This window comes from Aotus nancymaae, unplaced genomic scaffold (genome assembly GCF_030222135.1).
Source record: "Aotus nancymaae isolate 86718 unplaced genomic scaffold, 86718_ANA_hifiasm-v0.15.2.pri h1tg000083l, whole genome shotgun sequence".
Classification (NCBI taxonomy): domain Eukaryota; kingdom Metazoa; phylum Chordata; class Mammalia; order Primates; family Aotidae; genus Aotus; species Aotus nancymaae.
In genome coordinates this window covers 830,127-853,146 of record NW_026988498.1, presented here as the reverse complement: position 1 = coordinate 853,146, position 23,020 = coordinate 830,127, and the positions used below count along the sequence as shown (strand labels likewise).

Below are 23,020 nucleotides of genomic sequence, written 5' to 3'. Positions count from 1 at the left end.
TGGCTCATACCTGTAATCTCAGCACTTCAGGAGGCTGAGGTCAGGAGTTCGAGACCAGCCTGGCGCACATGGTGAAACCTCATCTCCATTAAAAATACAAAGAGTAACTGGGTATGGTGACCAATGCCTGTAATCCCAGCTACTATGGAGGCTGAGGCAGGAGAATCGCTTGAACCCCGGGAGGCGGAGATTTCAGTGAGCTGAGATCATGTCACTGCATTCCAGCTTGGATTAAAGAGCAAGATTGTCTCCAAAAAAAAAAAAAGAAGAAAAAGAAGAAAAAAGAGTAACAGTCTCATTATTAGGACCCCATCAGCAACCTCCACCTAGCAGCTATCCATCAGACGCTTACTCTGTGCTAGTTGGTATCTCACAGGTTGGGTTCCAGCTGTCAATGAGACAAACCCCGCCTTTATTCTAGGGGACTCAGAGCCTAAAGCATCCCTCTGCAGATACGGTGTTTTAAAGATTTCCTTTGAAAATTATCTTCCCAGATATTGAATGCAACTTGAAAGTAGGCAAGTCTTTCTTTCTCTACTTTTTATAGTGCAGAGAAGATAGTAAATACTTACCAGGGCCTTGTTCATTCATATAACTGAAAAAATTGTAACTCAGTTTATCTTTATGTTCTGAGGCCTTAAGATTTGGCGCAGTTTGGGGCCTCATAATATATTCTCCTGGCTGAGCCAATTTTCATGATCCAAGCTAATGGAAGAGCTTCTGGAAAGGCTGTGCCAATAATTTCAACTTCCTGGGAAGGTGGAAGTTACTCTCACAGACCCAGTGTGGGGGTGTTGTCTGAATGCCTTGTAGGGAATACAAAGTTAATTAATAGGGTACATGATACTGAATATAAATTATTCACAGCTATGCCTCCCCTAATTAAACAGAAGAATGAAAACAAAGGGCAAGGACCAGTTTCACTGGTAACTCTGGTTTTTCGCATCTCAATGTTGGAGGCTGGCAGCTCTCCCTGTAAATTCTCTGCTTGGTGGACTCTTACATAAGTGTTTGTGGGAACAAGTCCAAATAGCTTAGTAAGACACTACACCCCAATTTGTTTCTTAAAACACAAAAAGTAAAAAATAGCCTAAAATGATGTAGTATACAGATCTGCAGAAAGGATGCTTAGATTTAAACTTTCATCTTATTTTGAACCAGTTATTTGGATATTATAAAATCACCCATTAAATAAAAAGATGCAAACATCGGTGATAGAAATAGTCTTCATCTGAATGGAAATATCTAATAATTATTTTGAAAATCTATATTTTTAATCTGTCATCTGATCTCAGTTTTTATTTTTATTTTTTTATTTTATTTTTTGTTTTTTTAATGGAATATCACACTTTCACCAGGCTGGAGTGCAGTGGCGCCATCTCGGCTCACTGCAACTTCTGTCCCCGGGTTCAAGGGATTCTCTTGCCTCAGCCTCCCAAGTAGCTGGGATTACAGGCATGCACCACCACGCCCGTAGTAGAGACGGGTTTTCCCCATGTTGGCCAGGCTGGTCTCAAACTCCTGACCTCAGGTGATCCACCCACCTTTGCCTCCCAAAGTGTTGGGATTACAGGAATGAGCCACTGCACCCAACCGTGAGTTCAGTTTTAAATGAACTGCTATTTTCTAAAAAGGCATGCTTTAAAAACCAAAAGATGGTTTGCTGCATGTAAGAAAATAATGTTATTAAAGATTTACTTGCCAATCAAAATGTTAAATACCCTAAAATATTCTGGGACTTTCCAGAGCTGATCACGTGTGGCTGCCGGATGCCTATGCGCCCTGGGCCTGCTCCCTTCTCTCTCTGCCATGGAGCTTTATCAGAAGATACATACTGTATTTCTTTCAATCTTGCTAGTTAATGAATTGAGAGTAGGTACCTTTCTAAAATGTTTCCTATTTGTTAGATACCATCATTTTGCATTTCCTAAGATGGAAAGGAAGAGAAACAAGTGATCAGGCCAAATGGAGACTCAGCTGTTTTATCTGTTACTTAGAACATGTGGTCTTAGAAAATCAGGTCCCTAGCCTCAGTTTCCAACAGCTCAGAGCCATCGTCATATGTAAAACTCTCATCAGAGCCAGAATGTGCTCTAACTTAGATGCCCCATACCCTGCCTGCTTCCCTCATCTGAATAATTTGTAAGGGTGGAAAGGGGTTAGAATATTTTCCATCTATGGGAGCAGGGTTTTTTTAATGCAAAAAAGTACAATGTTAATGACAAGCCATTATTTTCCTTGATCTAAAAAGGAACTTTTGGGTCAGGCATGGTGGCTCACACCTGTATTCCCAGCATTTTGGGAGGCTGAGACAGGCAGATCACCTGAGATCAGAGTTTGAGACCAGCTTGGCCAACATGGTGAAACACAGTCTCTACTGTAAATACAAAAATTAGTGAGGTGTGGTGGCAGGCACCTGTAATCCAAGCTACTTGGGAGGCTGAGGCATGAGGATCACTTGAACCCAGTAAGTAGAGGTTGCAGTGAGCCAAGATTGCTCCACTGGACTCTAGTCTGGGTGACAGAGCAAGACTCCATCTCCAAACAAAACAAAACAAAACAAAACAAAACAAAACAAAACAAAACAAAACACACGAACAAAAAAACAATGAAAAGGAAAGAAAGAAAGAACTTTTAAACTTTATTTCCCCAACTGGCTAAACTAAGGACATTTAAAATTTTAGAACTTCTACATCTGAAACAAAATAAAGGAAAAAAATAATTTTCCATGTCTCTCAAGGTGGAAAAAATGCGAAATAAATATTTCATGCAAAGGGACCTAGCTCCAGGGCGATGGGCTGTTTCCCACAGCCTCTTCTGGCTGCACACTTCTTCTTCATGAGTAAAGGATGCTATTTGCAGTGTGTTCGGGCACCTCTGGTCCATGTTGGACACATGAAGACAGGCTTACTAAAATTCCATACCTGGTTAGAGAGGTGGGGTGGGGGACTCAGACAAGAGATTGCCTTTCACTTTCAAAACACTCTGATTTAGAAGCATTTGTGGTGTTACGGACTGAATTAACCATGTTCCCCCAAAGGTCCTAATCCTTCATACCTCAGAGTGTGGCTGTATTTGGGGATAGGCTATTTACAGGTAATTATAGTAAAATAAGGTAATTAGGATGGGCCCAAGTCCAGTATTACTGGTGTCCTTGTAAGAAGAGCTTAAGACACAGACACGCATGGTGGAAGGATGATGGGAAGAGGCATAAGGAAGAGACGCTGTTCACAAACCAAGGAGAGAGACCTCAGGGAACTTGGGAACAGATTGGTTGATCAGAATTCTGACACTGAAAAGAAATGACTTGAACTTGATCCATAGACTAGTATAGAAACTTCTGTCTTTTTTAAAGGAGACCCTTAGGGATTGATACGCTAGGTTTTTTCCCTTAGAAATGGAATTTGGCTTGTCATATCCCAACACTAGGATTGGATTCACTTCCCTCCTAATTAATGTTTCATGGTGTCCATCAAAAGATAAAAATTTTAATTTCTGTTCCTTTCCCCATGCATTGGAACAATTGGCTGATTTTTATTGTAACGTTGTCTGAACTTTCCAAATTTCCTAAATTTCCTTTCTCCTTAGAAAGTTCAACAAATGGGAAAGAAACATGATTTACCATTTCAGAAACTCCAGACATATCTGAATCACAGAGGTACTCTCAAGCAGTATATTTCCATTACTTATCTATTTTTCTTAAAAAGTACTCATTTGCCAGATAGCAGCGGATCAACATGACCTCATCAACAGGCTAATTGGTTATTGATGTTCAGAAAACGCTGACGAGATGCTGCTGCTTTTCATATTTCTTACTGATGAATGAAGGGGACAGAAATAGAATTTCTTGGCAACTGGCAAAGGGTCTCAACACATGCAGTCACTTCCTCCTGTTGCAGAGAAGGAAGCGTCTGGATGAGTTGCTCCAGAAAGATAAGGTGCACAGAGGGCTTCGCATCGGGAGGAGGTGGGAAACCTAGAGCTGGAAGAACCACAAATAGAGTCCAGGAGAATGGCAGGACCAGAGGGACCAATGCGGAAAGTGCCCTGCCTCATAGTGATCAACAGGCTGATAGTAGCCAATAATCAACGACTCATTTGTACCAGAGACACTGCTTCTGTGTTCATGCAATGGTTATTACCCTATGGTTGCCCTTTCCTTCACTGAATATTTTAATACCTCTTTATTCTTCTGTGTCAGGCCTTGTTCTTGGCTCTGCTGCTGCATCGTGGGCCAAACAGACAAAAATCTTCATCCTTAGATCGAGTATTAGCACATGGAGACAGTGCAGCCTTATGAACAGGATGTTAGAGTCAGGTTGCAGCATTTTTACATTACAAATTAAGACGAGGTATGTTTTCACCTTGTAAGAACCCCCAAAGATGACAGTAAACAGTTCATCTATTTGTTACTCAAGGCATGGTATATATTCCCTGACAGGAAATGACTAGGCATCATTCTGTCTCCTCCACAACTTCTATCTCTCCAGTCTCATGGGGACTTACAGAAGAAGAATTCTATCTCTTTTCTGGATAGCATGAGATGCACGTGCAATTCTTGGGAATTTTGTAGCCATTTCATCATCATGAGGGAAATGATCATGAGACTGAAGATGTTCCATAGGGTTTGGCAAATCCACGAGAATCACAGAGCACTGGAGGCAGGTGCCTGCTCAAATCATTTGTGAATCTCACCCTCCCTATAAACTTGCCAGTTTCACAAATCATGTGGCTACTGTGTGCTGGTGTGAAAATACACATACAAATTCTTTGCCACTTTTCCCCTCCAAGGTGAAGCCTAATTTTCCTTTCCTCTGAAAGTGGGCCAGACTGAGTGACCTGCTTCCTGTGTGTAGAGTCTGGCAGAGGTGAAAGTGGCTTCTGAAGCAAGGCCACTTCCATGTTACTGTCTCTTGGATGACATGGTCTGGAAAGACCATGGCCAAGCCATAAAGACACTTCAATGTGGGAAGAAACTGGGCCTCTTGCCAACAGCCACCACACATTGGCCACCATGGGAGGAGCTGCCCTGGAGGCTGATCCTCCACCCCCATTAAGTTCTTCAGGTCCTGAAGTCCCCGGTGGCCTCCTGAACTGCAATGTCTTGAGAGACTACAACTATCCTTGATCTTAAACTCCTGACTCTTAGAAACTGGGAGGATAATAATTGTGTATTAAAACTTTAAACCTCTAAATTTTGAGGCAATTTTTTTATGCAGCAAGAGATAACTATTGCAGACTTTGGTAGCAAAAATGGATGCACAATCAGTGAGGAGTTGGAAAAATATTGAGGAAGATGTAAGTGACACCCAGGAAAGCCTTGAAAACACTGAAAATAAATATCTGCTGGTTGCTATGAAAGGCTACAGTGAAAGGCTTAATGTACAAGAAGGAAATGGTGTTGAAAATGGAAGAAAACTAAATCCTTGTTACATAGTGGTGAAAGTTTACCAATATTGGCACGACATAATATGAAAAATAAAAAATGCACCTAATAAACCTGGTGATTGGCTAAAATTTCCAGATACAGTTTTCAAAATGCTATTGGGCTGCTTATTGGGAGAAGACAGAAATCAACTAAGGAAGATCAGATACTGAAAAAATAAACAAAGACTCCCCAATTTTGAAAGTTATCAGCCTTCCCTGATGATAAATAGTGCTAAAATTAAGAAACAACCCCCAGGCAAAGAGAAAACCCAGGGTACTATCAGAAACAGATGGCAAAAAGTTGAAGCCAGGTGTGATTTTCAAATACTTTCCAAAGCCTCTGAAAGATCGAATTTGAAGTCTCAGAAAAACACTCATTCAAACAATAAAGCTTTTAAGAAGCCTAATACTACGTTTTCTCAGTGGTCTCCACAGGATCCCAAGGTCAAAATGGTTATCTTAAAGACATTTCTAGGGATGGCTTTGGTAAGATGGAATACACTCCAATAAGATTCATGGGAGACCCACACAATTTTTCAAGACGACTGTAGCTGCAGATGAACCACTAGCTTAGACTGAAAAAGAAAGAGTCAGTTTAAAAAGAAATGGCTCCTTAAGACCTCTAAATTTCAATAAATAAGAAGCAGCCGAGGAAACTACTCAGCTCGGAGCATTGGCCACATTTCATGGGGAGTAAAGAAGTTGACTCAGGAAAATTAAGATCCAAGAAGGCAGAGACAGAAGGCATGTGGAATTACTCATGCAGCTTGAGACCTGCTTAAAAAAGCACCAATATGTGTCCCGGGGAGTCGTAGAACTGCTATGGAGCAGTGCTGCTATATGCCTGTGTAGTAAATGGAATGCGCATGGTGGTTATTTTGTGCCCCTAGCACCATTATACATTAGTATTGTGTTGTTCTTTTAGCTCAAGAGAGGCTGAACCTAAGCTGCTGAACTTCAGTAACAGTACCAAAGAGACTTGGAAAGAGAGTGAGTTGAGTGTATTTTGCATGTAAGAGGGTACATTATTTTTTTTTCTAACCAAGGTAAGAATTCTATTTATCATTATTATTATTATTATTATTATTATTATTGAGACAGGGTTTTTTTCTATTGCCCAGGCTAGAATACAGTGGCAGGATTACAGCTCACTATAGTCTCAAACTCCTGGACTAATGTGATCTTCCCAAGTATCTAGAACTATGTGTGGGCCACCATATCCAGCTAATTTTTTTTAAAAAAAAACTTTCTGTAGAGACAGGATCCTGCTATGTTGCCCAGGTTGGCCTCAAACTCCTAGGCTCCAGTAATTCTTCCACCTTACCCTTGCACGATGCTGAGATTACAGCCACTAGCCACTGTGCCCAGCCAAGGAAACAAATTTGAATCGAACTTTTATTAATTGGAATATCTCTAATTTGGCTTTTAGAGTGTTCTATTACAGACACCCATGGGGCTATGGGTTAAACAGCATTCCTGCCCCCACAAAAATTCATATGTCGAAGCCGTAATCCCGTATGTAACTACTTGGAATAAAGAAGTAACTAAGGTTAAATTAAGGCATAAGGTGGAGTCCTGATCCAGCAGAATTAGTGTCTCTATGAGACCCCAGAGAGCTCACTCTCACTTTCTCCACCACACGAGAACACAGCAAGAAAGCAGCTATTTCCAAGCCAGGAAGAGAGCCCTCCCCAGGACCCAAATTCAGGCAACTTGACCTTGGATTTCCCAGCCTCTAGAACTGTAAGAAAATAAATTTATGTTGTTTAAATCCTCCCGCCATTCTGGTATTTTGTTCTGGCAGGCTGAGTAGATTAAGAATGTGGGGTCATTAATCTGAAACCCTAAGATCCTTGAGATTAAAAGAAGTGATGATTTTGGCCTCATCACAGCTTGCTAATGAGTTTTGAGGGCTTAGTTCCTAAACTGTACGACTTTGTCCAGGTTTTAACTAGGGACAAGATGCAACAAATGCACTTTTACTGTGAAGCCATAAAGTTTAAGGCATTTTTGGATCCAGCTCAAGGAAGATTGTGTTAGAGGTACTTTTAGTCTGAGTTTTACTAGGATATAACTGCATGGCACTTTGTCAAAGCTAATAAGTGATCGCTCACCCAAGCAATAACGGGAATGCCTTGAAAGTGTACCCCTGTCACACTCACGTCAAATAACCTGACTTCAGGACGCCAGGTGTGGCAGGCTATGGTATGTCCAGCTCAACTTCTGAGTCTTGTTTAGAAAGTAACTCCTTTAATAACATCTGAAGTCGTCAAACTCTTCAGCATTTTGCAAGTTTTTTCATTTCAGGGTTGTCTCCTAGATTTAAACACATGTGAACAGTTGGATTTTTCCTTAAACTAAATATCACAAAATGGCCTGTGGACTATAATATTCAAGCCTTAGTAACTGGGTTTTGCAGTGTTTTAAGGACTCCCAGATATATGATATATATTTGAAGACTTAAGAACAAACACAAATAAGATGGAATAAATTTATCTGAAACATATATAAAAGCAGAATGTGCCATTATAATCTGATTTGAAGGATGTTTTGGAAAGTTTCAGTGAAATTGGAAATTATGAGCTCCTTATTTATGTACATAGGATGGACATGTTTCAATCATTTTTAAGTGTATTTATTAAATAGATCATGAAAGAAATATAGACAAAATAATGATGGAATATAAAACAAAACAAAAAGATATATATTGAGAATAAAAGACCTTGTCTGACAATGAGACTAAAATGTAAAAGCCCATTTTTTTTTTCAGATTAAACCGAAAGGAGTAATTCATTGCAGCTGAGAAATAAACTTCCAGTGGAAACCATGAAAAAACTGTAGAATTATTTGACAGTAAGAAGAAGAAAGAGGAGTGTATAACAGAAACACATTGTGAAAAGATTTAAAATCTTTCTGAATTTACGTAAAATACTGGCACTAAGTTAAAATGAAACATATTAGGCCACCAGAAATGGGATGATTTTGGTAAATGGGTTAATGAGTCTCATCAATCAATCTAATTAATCATAAGTAAATGAAAACCTTTTATAAAATCTTGAAAGTCCTTTCAATCTTGTAAGTTATGTATTTTTATAACAGATAACTATTATTTTTTCTTCCAGTATATGTTTTATGATAGAAGATTTCAGAAATTGAACAACACCCTTAAATTTACATGCCATTACCAATAATAAGTTGTAAAATTAAAAGACCTTTTTTAAAACTATAAACTTTAAAATATTCTATTAAACATTCTTCAGAAAAATTAAATTTTTCTATTCATTTTATTAAAAAAAGATACAATCAACTTTTGTGCCTGAGAAGCTGCTCAATTAGAATTCCTACACTTTTTAAAGTACTTCAGTTAGGTAAGGCAGCTAATTTTTTAAAAATTATATTAATTTTCTGAATATTTTAATATTGCCATATTTGTATACTTTTATAAAGATTGCAACATGGTTCATTTATTTTTCTTTCTAAATAAAATTTCCCTTTCTAACTTATTTTATACTTTTTTTTTTTTTTTGAAGTCTTGCTTTGTAGCCCAGGCTGGAGTACACTGGCATGATCTCGGCTCACTGCAACCTCTGCCTCCCAGGTTCAAATGATTCTCCTGCCTCAGCCCCACAGGTAGCTTGGACTACAGGCATGCATCACCATACTTGGCTAATTTTTTGCATTTGTAGTAGAGACCAGGTTTCACCATGTTGGCCAGGCTGGTCTCGTAATCCTGACCTCAGGTGATCCACCTGCCTTGGGCCCCAAAGTGCTGGGATCACAGTCATTAGCCATGTGCCTGGCCTATGCTTTTGCTATTTTGTCATTTTAAAGGGGCTCCTCAAAATTGTGTGTTTCTGGCCCTACAAAACAAGATTCATCGATAGTGCAAAGTAACATTTGTGACTAAGTACTGCTTCATTTTCAAAACATATATGGAGAAAATGGAGTTACTTCACTCTCGCTTTTTACTTTACTGCTTTATGGCTCCTGAAACATGCAATTGCAGTTCCCCCAAATAGATTACACCGTGTTAAACCCTCTGTATTTTTTTAATAAAGTAAAGGTAAAATGATTAAAGTACAGATCTCTTTAAATAAGAAGAGCAATAAAAATGAAGACGCAAGACGTATTTATTTCAGTTGATATGGAATTCACAAATAAAGATCTGCAAAAATAAGAGAAAAAATTACTTCCCAAGTTATTGTGGTTGGAGGGATATGGATGGTAATGGAAAAAAAAAAAAAAAGGAGAGATGAGAGCCGTTTTCAATCTCCTCGCAGCCAAACTGGACCTTTGAAATCATCCTCACCTTGGGAGGATGGGTTTGCTGTCCCTGGCCAGACGCACAGCTGTGCAAATGTGGGAGCACAGCACAGTACTAACATGGGGCGTTTGGAGACTTGCGGGGTCACTTTCCTGTGAAGTCAGATTGAAGTTTCTGGTTGCTATAAAAGTTGCATCTAGATAGAATGGCTTTTGTGGATCATGCCATGGAATTTAGCTAGATGGTTGCTTCCCATGGCGGGGCTTGTAACAGTAGTTAAAAGAGTTCCATGCTGTGACTATAACAGGAACTTCTGCTTTGGTCCAAGTCAACAAATTGATTTTCACATTAAATAATAAACTGAATATAATATTTTTAAAGTGAATATGAGATATTGTAGCCTCACTGCTGGAACTTACCAAGAACACTAATGCGTGTTTTTCTATAAAGATTTATTTTCCAAGTGTAATTCTCTTTAATGAGCTACTTAACCTACCATATGCTTGAGATACTCAGCACTTTATTAAATGCTCAACAGTGAAAGCATCTTAGAAAAATATCAAGTGGAACTAAAACGTAAGAAGGAAAAGAAGAGGGTGATGAGAAGAAAGATAGAGGATGGAAAAAGAAGAAAGATGTGGCGGTCTCTGCAAGCTTTATAATATCACAGAGAAAATAGAGATAAAGCTCCATGAAGACAAATCAGCAAACCATACAAGATTAACCCATAATACAGACATTCTAGAGGCATTGATAAGTGGATAACACAACCTCTCTACCATTCCGATTATCTGGTTTCAAAGAGAACCTAATCAATTTGTCAGCTAATAGACTACGTTTTTCAAAATAACAGATCATTGACATATTTATGTCATTCAAAAAAAGTTTCCATTATGTCAGTGAAATTCTATAACACTTTAAACCTTCTCAAAGCCTACATTTTTAAAAATTACTAATAGTAGGTTTGATAATACATTTACTGCATTCTGTTAATTATGTAATAATTACATAAGCTAATAAAAAATTATCTAACTTATTAGGATAGGAATTTCAAATTAAACTGTAAATCTTTATTTGCAAAATATGAAATTGTATATGTTTGTTATTGGGATCAGCCTTGCACAAATATTAATTATAATAACAATTCAATATAGAAAAAGGTAACACTTGGAGCTGCATGGACAAAATTAAACTATTTTATTTTCAATGTATGTATTTCCTTCACAGAAGGAATTACAAAACAATCAATAAGAATGTTTTGAGGAAAGATCACATTAAGATAAAACCTATGGAGGAATAAAATTGGAATACAAGTTCAAAGAGGAAAAGGAATCATGTCCAATTTCCTGCAATTGAAGAGCTTGTTTGTGTATTTCCTTTTAATAGGCAACGGTCAGTATCAAATCACTTCACTGTTAGCATTCTACTGACTACATTTCATAGAACAAGTTCATAGTTTCATTTTCATCTGTCCATAGTATCCTGAAATTTGCATCATTTGCAACCATTTAAGCATAGGAAGGAAATGTTGTATGTCCGTTAAAAACAACTGAGAGTTTGCATTTTGCAAAACAGCAGGGTAGAACAGTGGCAAACATTTGGAGATTGATGTTCTAAAGCATCCTGAAACATCCTTTCTCCAGCAGAACTGCCTGAAAATTCAGGTACTTTTTATTCATTTGAATAGCTTCGTCACTTTTCCCAAAACAGTAATCAATGAGAAAAATAGCTTTATTATATGTTTCTATGATGGACTATGTATTATTTTGTTGAATTAAGTAACGATTCATCACTATTTTACATGATTTTCTTTCTTGAAGCTATTATTTCTGATGAAGTTCACTTTGTTTAGATTTAGAAAACTCACGCAGAGGGAAGGTTTAAACTTTTATTTAATAATATGCTTTATACACATGTTTTAACAGTAATTTTATAGCATTTTTAAAATTTTTATTGATGGATTGATAGATTGATAGATTTTAGAGACAGAGTCTCTATCATCCAGGCTGGAGTGCAGTGGCACTACCTCAGCTCACTACAACTTCCTCCTCTTAGGTTCAAGCAATTCTCCTGCCTCAGCCTCCTGAGTAGCTGGAATGACAGGCATGAACCATCACACCTCGCTAATTTTTGTATTTTTAGTAGAGATGGGGTGTCACCATGTTGGCCGGGCTGGTCTTGAACTCCTGATCTCAAGTGATCCGCTTGTCTGGACCTCCTAAACTGCTGGGATTACAGGAGTGAGCCACTGCATGTGGTCTGAAAACACCATTCTTAACATCCAGTAATCTTATAACATTTTAACAGACAGACACACACAGGCACACACACACTTAAGGAGCTTTAACTTTTACCACAATAGAAATATATTAGGAGTTATCATTTTAAATATTAGTTTCATTAGACATCTGAAAGAAATTAAATTACAACAGCTAATTGAAACTTGTAGTACATAGTGCATAGAGGTAACCACTGGACTCAAACCAGGAGGAGGAAAATATAATCTTAACTGATATGCTCTGGTCTTAACAGATGTTTCCAACCCCACATGGAGGGTACAAATCTCTCAAAATAACGCAACATGTCCAGGAGCAACATTAGAATTATCAGCAACACACTGCTGTTCACCAACCCTAATGAAAGTGTAAATACAGACAATGTCAGAAGTGCCTTCAGAATGGGAGAGGATTGCAATTTACTCTTCAGGATATTTTGCTATATGTGGTAGGTACCTAGTAAATATGTGTAAATGCAGCTGTACCCACAGTTATGTGAAGAAGAAATTTCCATATCCTGAAACTAAGGCAGAAGGTCACGTGTGCATCACGTGTGTGCTAGCCATTCTAAATCAAAGGCATGTCGCCCCCGCTAAAGCGCCCCCATCAGGAGCTCTCAGCATTCCTTCTCTCAGTGGAAATCTAGAATAACATTTCTCTCTTCAAAAACATTCCGTTCTTTCTTGCCCATGCATATAAGTGGTCTTTAGATACGACCCTGCATCCAGCTCCTTTGCGTGCATGTAACTTGTTCTTACTTCAGGTGTGATGAATAACCCAGCAGTCCTCTTTGCCTTTAATTATCACCCAGAGTGTTTAAAAGGGAAAATTGAAAGGCATCAATAAAACAGGGGGAATGAAAGACATAGGACAAAAGCAATCACGAATGAAGACTGACATTGCTGTGTGGGAAACAGTGTGTTTACACTGGGCTTTGTTGGGTGCCTGTTCTCTACAGCAGGAATGAAGCAAAAAGTGAATACGTAATTCCTGCCATAGTGACAGAGTCCTGGCCTGGGGAGCTAAAGTGTGACACATGAATCAGTCTCTGTTTCAGGCTAACAGGACTGGAGAAGCAGACATCACCTGGAGATCGGGTGTGGAAAGTGAACCCCAGGCTAAGTGTGCTGAAGGGTGCAAGGATCTTGGATGGAAAATTAGAAGCCCTATTTTTTCTTTTTTGAGACACAGTTTTGCCCTGTCGCCCAGGCTGGAGTGCAGTGGTGCAATCTCAGCTGCAACCTTTATCTCCCAGGTTCAAGTGATTCTCCTGCCTCAACCTTCCAAGTAGCTGGGATTACAGGCACCTGCCACCATGCCCAGCTAATTTTTGTATTTTTAGTAGAGACAGGGTTTCACCATGTTGGCCAGACTGGTCTTGAACTCCTGAGCTCAAGTGATCCACCTGCCTCGGCCTCCTGAAGTGTTGAGGTTACAGGCATGAGCCACCACACCCAGCCTTAGAATACCTATTTTTAAAAAACCATGGGCATCTAAGGAAAATAAAATGCAGGCTCCAAGTTTTTTAATTTAAGGGGTTTTAGAGCCTGCTAAGTTGACTGACTTGATTCATCCAGAGGTCAGGTTACGTCAATGCCAGGGTCTGTGATGGGGAACCCATTTCTCCCGATCTTTCTAACTTCCCCATGGGGCAAGGTGGGGGGTGAGGAGTTCAGGTTGGGAGGCTCCGATGAAACTCTGCACTCTAAAAGAGGATGCATTAAAGAATATGGGCCAAATGGTTCCAAATGTGTCGCTGTCTCAAAACAGTGATCAGTTATTGCAGAAATAGGCTGAGTAAAATGAGGCTTCAAATGGAAAATCAGAGAGCAATGAAGAGAACCATCGAGGCCCACACCAAAATGGGCTTTGTTTTGTTTTGTTCTGCAATGAGCCAAGTGCTCAGAAAAGGGCCTCAGCCTTGAAGCAGGGGGAGAAAGGGCCTCGGGGAGGGTCGGAGGGTAGAGGGATGAGAACGAGACGGGAGTGGCAAGGACAGGTGCAAGGGTCTTAAGAGAATCAAGAGAATCCTTAACACAGTGAGCGAGCATAGGGCCTGCAAACGCTTTCCAGGGGACACTCCCAGCATGCAGCCAGGCGGGTCTCAGCGCGAAGGAGGAAAGGGGCTGTGTTCCAGGAGCAAGACTTTGGAGGAGAAATTCCAGCGATCCTTGGGCAGTGAGAGTGGAGCCCTCGTGCAAGGAGAGATGGGCTTGGGCTGCTCCTGAGATTTGGGGACAGCCCTGGGGCCAATTATCTTTCCAGGAAGGGTCCCTTTGTTTATGCTGGATCCTTAGAGCAATACTTCTCTCTCAGAACCTCTTCTCAATCTATCTGGGGTCCATCTCTGGATCTGGCAGGTGGCTCTCAGCACACATCTCCCCTCTGCCCCCAGACCCACCCAGCTGTGGGAATTATTCTACTCTGTGTTCCACTAGGACTTCTTCCTAGTGCTGAGGTCCTGGGGGCAGGAGCGCTCTTCTGGCTCCATGAGAAGCCATCTGTGTGTGTGGAGGGGGAGTTACTCAGTTTTCCCAGCAGCAGTTACCTCCTGCGTATAGTCAGGGTGAATTTCTAAGCCCTTCTCTAGCTTTAAGTTTTGATGCTATGACTAAAAGGACTTTTGTTTTGTTTGATTTGGTTTATCAAAATGAGTTGTGTGTGAATTTTTTACTATGCCAGAGTCCAGCAGAAAAGAAACCAACAGAAGGGGGATCTTCTCTGATGGTTTCTAGTTAGCATTTAATGCAAATGGAGACCCAGGGCTTTCCTTCCCAGAGACCCAGGACCAGGGCTGGCCCAGCCACGGTGCATAGTGATGCCGCAGAGAAGGAGGTGGGCTCTGAGCCCTCCAACGAACTTTCAGGCCTGTCTCCAAAATGTGCAATGTTGGAGCTTTGGGAAAACCACTCATATTTTGCACCTCAATATTTTTATCTATAAAATGTAAATAAATTGTGCACCTACCCAGAAGGAACATTGTAAAACCAAAATGAGGTATTGCACAGAAATGGGTAGAAAAAGGGTCTGGCTCATGGTAGGTTCTCCATGCCTCTGATGACTGCATGCAAACACCTGGAAGATGGGAGTTCACACCGTGCACGAGCACATGGAGGCCAGAGAGCACTCAAGCAAGGCCAGGAGCAAGAAACAGCATGGTGAATCATGGGTAAGGCTGGTGAGAGATGAGTGACATTCGGATGTCCGGGGGACATTCCTAGTGTGCAGCCAGGTGGGACCCAAAGTGAGGGAGAGAAATGGAGAGAGTGGCTTTGCTTCTCACAAGGGTGTCCTGGCACCCCAGACTGGACTAGTCAACCTTCCACGTTACCCTCTGCCTTCTCCCCTGTCAGGCTATAGTAATTGGAGGAAAGGTAAGCACATTACACAACCCCAAGGTGGCTGTCCCCTGCAGGGTCACAATGCCATGTCCTCATAAGAAGCTGCCCTGTGACTTCCTGAAATTTCCAAATTGAAACTCAGAAGTCCTGGCCAGGCGCAGTGGCTCATGCCTGTAATCCCAGCACTTTGAGAGGCCAAGGTGGGAGGATCACTTGAGGTCAGGAGTTCAAGACCAGCATATCCAACATGGTGAAATCCCATCTCTACTGAAAAAGAAAAAAAAAAAAAAAAAACTAAGAAAATTAGCCAGGCGTTGTGGCACATGCTGGTAGTCCTAGCTACTCAGGAGGCTGAGGCGAGAGAATTGCTTGAACCCAGGATGTGGAGGCTGCAGTGAGAAGACATCCAGACTGGGTGACACAGAGAGACTCCATCTCAAAAAAAAGAAAAAAAAAAAAAAAAGAAGCCCTTTCAGGAGGCCAAAGATGTTGGCAGGTACAAATCAATGTAGTTTTACAGAAAATCCCATCCAGAAATCAAAATCTGAGTGATCAATCAGCGTGGCGTTCCTGTTGGCATCCGACTGTCCCTAACGGCAGCGCCTCTCCCGGCCCACTCCTTTCCTAACCCTTACATGATCCGGTTTGAGTTATATGCAGCAGAGAGACTTGACTCGCACACCTCCTCCTGCAGGTCCACTCTTGGCCTAACACCACCGCTACTAAAACTCATCACACTGTTTCAACACAGAAACAGAAATACTTACAAAAGTATGTTGCTTTGACTACCTCCATCTCCATGCACTGGGTAGCATAATGTGGAACTCTATATGATGAAGCATATACGATGTCCAAGCCACACTTCATTCCAACACATTGGTCTTGATTTCGAGCGCTCAATGCCAGCTATGATGCCAGCTTCGACCCCTGGGTTACCCCTCAGCACTGCTTCTTCTCACTGTCCCGATTTTAACACCTAGCTGACTTGAAACACTTTTAAACTTAAATAAGATTCTCCAAACATGGTTAGCTCAGCTTCCTAAAAGTATAGAAATACGATTTTCTAATACTGGGCATCAGATTCAAAACACCAACCAGTGAGAACAGAATCTCCCTGTGGATCCCTGTTTAATTAAATCTATTGGTTTCCTGGTAGGAAAAGTCTTATGCAGCACAATTTTAGCAATTTACCCGAAATTTAGCAATTTACCTGAAGTATCCAGATGGGGGGAAAAAGTGGCAATGGTCTGACTGAAAACAGGTAGCAATCTCCCAAAACACTAAAAATCCCTCCAACTTGATTTTCTGGCCTCCTGAAAATCCTCTCTCAGATACACTGTGCAGCCCTCCAGATGAAGCAGGAATTCAACTTGTCAACATATAAATCTTTATGTACAAAGATGATTGGAACTAAATATTATTTTACCCTGAACATATGAAGATACTACAAAAAGCAGATATTTTTCTTTATGTAGGGGCTAGGGGAAGTGAAAAAAACTAAAAGCATTCAATTTTCTGTCTGACATATTAAAATGTGCATGCTTAAATTAATGTGGGGTAAAAAATAAAAGACAGACACACACACACACACATTTTTTGAGATGGAGTTTTGCTTTTGTTGCCCAGGCTGGAGTGCAATAGTGCTGTCTCGGCTCACTGCAACCTCTGCCTCCCAGATTCAAGACATTCTCCTGCCTCAGCCTCCTGAGTAGCTGGGATTACAGGCACACACCACCATGCCTGGATAATTTTTGTATTTTTAGTAGAGACTGAGTTTCACCCTGTTGGCCAGGCTGGTCTCGAACTCCTGACCTCTGGTGATCCGCCTGCCTCTGCCTCCCAAAGTGCTGAGATTACAGGTGTGAACCACCTCACCCGGCCAAAAGACAAAAATACTAAGGAAATAATTCACCCTTGAAACTATATGCTGAAATCACTTTTTTCTACATTTTTCTAAAGAGATCAACAATGACACAGGAAATTGCTTTGACATGATCACCAAACTAGAAATTGATGTCAGTGGTATCCTTTTTAAAATGACTAAGACTAACTTAACTACAATGATTTTAAAATTCTTATTTCTTCTGTATTTATCATAGACTATTATTCCTAGTGCCTGCCTAGTCCCTATTATTAGAATTTAACCAGCAAGCTTTCCTCCAAATTAGTCAGTATATCCCATTCATTTCCAATAGATACATACAATCAAAATGGGTCACATTGTTCAGCTTATTGCTTAGCTTATAATAAATATTTCTATCTGTAGGCAGCAATTATGATTTAGAAACAGAGGCACAGAGTACATTACAGCAAATAACTGAAATTAATTAAATAACCCTTCAGCTCATTTCGTGGAATAAAAGTTTGACAAGAACTCTCTTTGTGAGTAATATCAATTGCTTGAAAATGAAGAAAAGAATATTTTTATAAAGAATAACTTACAGCATTAAATAAGATACTGTTTCCATTAAAGTGGACTTAAAGCAATAAAAATTAATTCAAACACTTTTTTCCTTTTAAGGACTCTTCCTGTTGCATCACTATATTAACAGATGGAAGGAATAAACTAAAATAAATATGGATTCCACAGTGTTTAGATACAACTTAAACGTGGCATATCATTGTCTGGTCAAATATTTGTAGTGCCGATCAGAGTACAGACTTGAGGATACGCCTTTAAATAAACAACCTCTTATCTAAATCTCGGAGGCCTGCAAAATTAAGTTTGCGATTTCCCAGCAGCAGGGAGCAGGCTTCCTACAAGCGTCTGGACTTGGATCTGTGCTTGGGGCCAGGAATCTCTCAAGCCTAGTCTACTGGACACAGATGTCACTAATGCCATTCTTCCTTCCTCAGTGACATCAGAGGCTGCCAAGCAGCAGTGCTCTGCTTTGGGCCGTCAGAGATCAGCAAATCAGGTTTATTGTGCAGGACACAAGCTTGAACTGGTGTGTATCAGTCACATTAAGCCGTGTGAGATGTTCTCAGTTCCTACCGCTCCTTCTGCTGTAACTACTGATGTGCAATTTCTAAAGTTCATCTTTAGAGTACAGGGCACGGAGTCTGAGCTCCTTCAGACGACTTCTCCCCCTCACACTCCTCACACCACCGTTTCCAGCAGGCAGTCGACATCTAGGCTCTGAGGTGGACATGTAAAGCCTCAATGTCTCTGGTTTCCTGGGACAGTCTTCTCTTTTGACGTCCAAATCATGACACGAACAAGCCTTGGAGGACCAGTGCTTAGGGCGGGGCTCTGTCAGGTCATCCAAGCACCTCCGTTAAGACTTGCTGAGCAAATGCATAGTCTATCAATTCATTAGGCTCCTTGTGGCTACATCAGCGAAGGTGTGGGGCTGACATGCCGTTTTAATACGCTTTTGTTGCATTGGGCGCTGCCTAAAATGTTCCTTTTTAAATGAAAATACATAAATGTTCTGACTTCTCACAATTCACTTCTGTAAGGCAATACAGTGGAATACTATTACTTGGATTTTTATGTAAAATATTACAAAGGAAGAAAAAACAAAAAGAAAACCATAGTTCTCTAAAAACAAAATAATTCTATTCAGTCACCACCCCTGCTTTCATAAGGAGCAATATATGTACTCCTAGTTCCCAAGGTTGAACATTATTAAAGTTTTCCGGCCGGGTGTGGTGGCTCACACCTGTAACCCAAGCACTTTGGAGGCCAAGGTGGGCGGCTCACCTGAGGTCGGCAGTTCAAGACCAGCCTGACCAGCATGGTGAAACCCCGTCTTTAAAAATAAATAAATAAATAATAATAAATAAATAAATAAATAAAAATAAAGGTTTTCCATTGTAATTTTCTACTTCGATGAACAGAAATATTGTGCAATATTTATTATTCAATGGAGCCAATGGTCAAGTGTCCAGCTCAATAGCCCTTTAGCTCCCTGCATAGTGGTCCCTGTAGCATGTCATGTTGGAAAACTAATACATGTTATATCACTCCATCACCATCAGAACCTTGGGAGGCCCAAAGAATACTGTGCCCCAGGGCACCTTGCAAACTGCAAAGCACTTGAATGAAATTATTTCCCCTGAAGCCACCACCATGGCACCTATGCCATATGATAAGCCTATCAAAGAGATTTGTGTTTCATTAGGAGTCAATGATAAAATTGGTAATGGACTGAGAGATGTTTTGTGCAGTGTGCAGTAATAATTAGGAGTGAAGTAGTTAACATTTTGTCACTTGGATGATCAGCGATTAGCTGGCAGATGCTTTTGAAACAACCATTTATTTGTATGTCATATATCTTGGTGAAAACAATCTCACTGATATGATCAGTGGGCAGATCTTTAGAAAATGAAATGGGAATCCCATCAGTGAGTTGCACACACTACCTTTTTAGCACAGAAGGGAGGCATAAACTTGACGTTTTGCACTGAGGATATTTGTGATGGTGCCAGGAGTTCAGAGCTGTAACTCATTGCCATAAAACCCCACGTTTTTCTTACAAATAGATGGGCCAAAGCAGCATGTTCACTGTTTGTAGAATGCTTGTAATTGTTTACACAATACTTGTAATTCCTTCCAGTGATGAGGGATGATGTGCCCCAGGAGAGAGAGGAGGGAGAGGCCGAACCAAGTGGCTGTGAGGGGTCTCAGACGATCGTGCTGCAAAAACGGTACCCAAAGGGCTCTCCCACAAGGGCTTCTGTGCATACAGGCACCTGCTCAATCCTGTCCCAGGGGCAGGTTCTGGGCGTTGAGACAAGAAGCGTATGGGACTGGAAGCTACAAGTGTTCCCTCTCTGTTCCCTCGGACTCCAGCTCTAACCATACACCCCATCCCCTGTATAGACACGGAGATGATGTCACTGCAGTGGGTGTTTGAACACTGGATCCAGGAGTGGGGTCCACCATCTTTGCCTTGGGCACCTTCCTCATTGAAGTCCCTATGATGAGATGAAGAAAAGCTTCAAGGGCCAACAGTGGGCTTGAAGATGCTGGGCTCACCCACTAACCCGTCTCCCTGACCCCCAGAGTCAGATGCCAGTTCCTCGGCTGCCTGCACCAGGGGCACGGGGCTGCCACCACCCACAGGCTCATCAGCCTCGGAGAACTATCCAGATCAGAGAGACCCAAAGTGCAATTCCAGCAGGGAAACCTCTAGAACCAGCCATGATTTAAAACTAAAAAAGCAAACAAATCCCTCAGGAATGGAGGCTGTTTCCTCATCTTCATTTTGGACCTGTCTCCTTGCAAGTTCCTTCTAAGAAGAGAAGACTTCCCACTCTAGCTGTCTCTGCTTTGCCGAGGTTAGTTGGTCATTGGCGTCTTATGCACTTCAATGTGGAATTAGCAGCAATGTCTCCTCCAATGTGTACTTACAGAGAATGACAAATGCTTTATGTGAATATGATAAGAAAACGCTCGTGTGCTTACACACCTAGCATCTGCCCCTGGCGAGTGCAAATTAAGTAGTACAGTCCCCCCAACTTCAATAATTTATTACATCTTTGCTATAAAATGAGTAAAGGGGAAAGCCAGTCATTATCCATTTTAAGACATGAACAGGGACTATAGGCAGAGCCGTGGGTTTCACAAAACAAAAATGATTGGGGTTGGAGCCCTCAGTGTTCTCAGATGTTTCACCTGAAAGTGCTTTTCGGTGCCCACAAGCTCCTGGCAGCAGCGTGAGCCAAGGCACGCATGGCCACCCTCCTGGGAACCTGATATTTTAAAATCACCAAGGACTTTAATAAAAAGGAAATGTACAAAAGTAAAACACATATTCCCTTTTTATTCTCTCCTCAGAAGTGTCTCATGATACAGCTGTATTCACTTCTCTGGTGGTGTCTTTAAGACTCGTGTCACAGGTATCACAGGTGCAGCAGGGGAGCCTTCTTTCTGTGCTTGCCTGTGGTGAGTGAGTCTGTCTTTCCCGGTGAAGGTGTGGGGGCTCTTCCTGTGTTTGCGCCATGCACTGTGGCTGTAAATGCACTGCCATAGCCATTCCCACCTATCCCACTTGGTGTTCCCGTATCTGATTTTATTCTTGCAGCCCTCCCAAGGTTCTTGGTATGTCTCAGAGCGAGCTAACTTGTTGTTGGAAGTCTGTATGCATCTGAAAGTAGCTGACCTCTTTTCTGTAACCACCCCAAAGTCTCCCCAACTCCTACCTCAGGACACACATGCATCCTGTGGCCAGTCCATCCAGAAAGCCTATGGAGGTGACTGCCAACCTAATGAATTGAATCCTCATAACAAGGGCAAGCTCAACGTTTGAAAAATTAATGTATTTTCCATCATCAAGGTCTGCACTGTACCAAATTGTGTTTGCCTAGTGGCTAGGATTGATATAATTAATGTTTGAGTAAAATTAATTAAATATGAAAGAGAAGGTTGAAAATGATGAGCATGAAAACTAACTCACTGGACAGATCTCAAGTCAAACGCATCCTAAGAAGATGTCTCTGCACTGACCGTTTCTAACTATCTAGCATGGACTGAAGTATCAAGGTAGCAAGGGTGAAACTATTTTTTTCAGATTAAAAAAAGAAATCCATGATAATATTGCCCACCCCCACCCTAAATATTTTGCTACTGAAAAAAAGATTTTACCTATAATAAAACATTCAGGTTGGGCACAGTGGCTCATGCCTGTAATCCCAGCACTTTGGCCAATCATAAAAGCAATATGCCTCTCTCAACATTTTTACCAAAAAGGAGCAGGTTGAGGAGAGTGGACCCAGGCTAGCACTGGGCAGATTCTGTTCAGGAGACATCTCTTTAAAAATAGCAACAAGAGTTTCCCTTTTCATTTAGACATTGCTTTACCTACCTTCCGCTAACAGCCTGTTAAAATACCATCCAAGTGACTGACATATTTGCAAAAATTGTTACAGTTCTCAGCCTCGTGGGAGGCCCCAACTGAGAGAGCAATACGCGGCTGTCTGTGAGATAAAGCCTCAACTGAAGTCTCAGACCCACCGCTGGAAGATGCCTCGCACCCCGGGAATAGGGCGTGGCCCTGCCGGGAAGTGCCATTTCCTGCCTGTATTCTCTCTCACCTGAAGCAGACAGAACAGCCCAGGGAGCAGGGATTGCTGGCCCTGCAGGGAGTCTCTTCCTTCATGACCTCATTACATGCCTGTCCCCGAAGCTGAGTCACTTTGCTCCCGATTCCCAGATTCTGGCTTGTGTTCTCTTCATCAGGTTTATCTTGGTGCCTGTCATGCGGTATTCCTTGAAAGTCAGCATCCCTAAAATTCCTGTCATTCCTGTTCTATTCCCAGGGGAAATGGACTGTGTTTCAACAACCTGAGGCACCTTTTATTACGTGGAGGGAGGAAGAAAGCCTGGCTTGCTGACACGCTGCTGTGTCCTGTTTTTGTCTGGGCTGTGTGACCTTTAATGGAGTTGTGGACCTGGGCCATGTGGGAGAGGCCACCACAGCTGCCCAATGGGAGTGACACAATTCCCTGGGATGTCGGAGCCAGGCTGCCCCGGAGTGGACTCGGACCCAGAGCTGATGTCACAACCACAGGGTTCACTATTCGTTGGATGCAGGGTTCTTAAGTTTCCATCAGGATTGAGGCACTGCGCAGAGACTCAAGAAAAAACATGCAGTAGAGGCACGGCTGTTCAATGAACTACCCTGCGATGGAGGTGAACAGGATTAAAATAGAAATATGTGCATAAATAGCAATTTGAGGAACCAGACAGTGCACAATAGGAGCAT

The 23,020-nt window shown here is 41.3% G+C and overlaps 1 long non-coding RNA gene across 1 annotated transcript; it reads right to left on the bottom strand.

Annotated features, from left to right (window-relative positions):
* Positions 1-596: 596 nt before the first annotated feature.
* LOC105710873 (uncharacterized) lies at positions 597-22,792 on the bottom strand. The gene is made up of 4 exons (XR_001105902.2): positions 22,350-22,792; positions 19,820-20,034; positions 16,519-16,735; positions 597-806 (listed from the first exon to the last, which is right to left on the bottom strand). It is a non-coding gene; the product is annotated as an uncharacterized LOC105710873 (long non-coding RNA).
* Between the last annotated feature and the right edge of the window lie 228 nt (positions 22,793-23,020).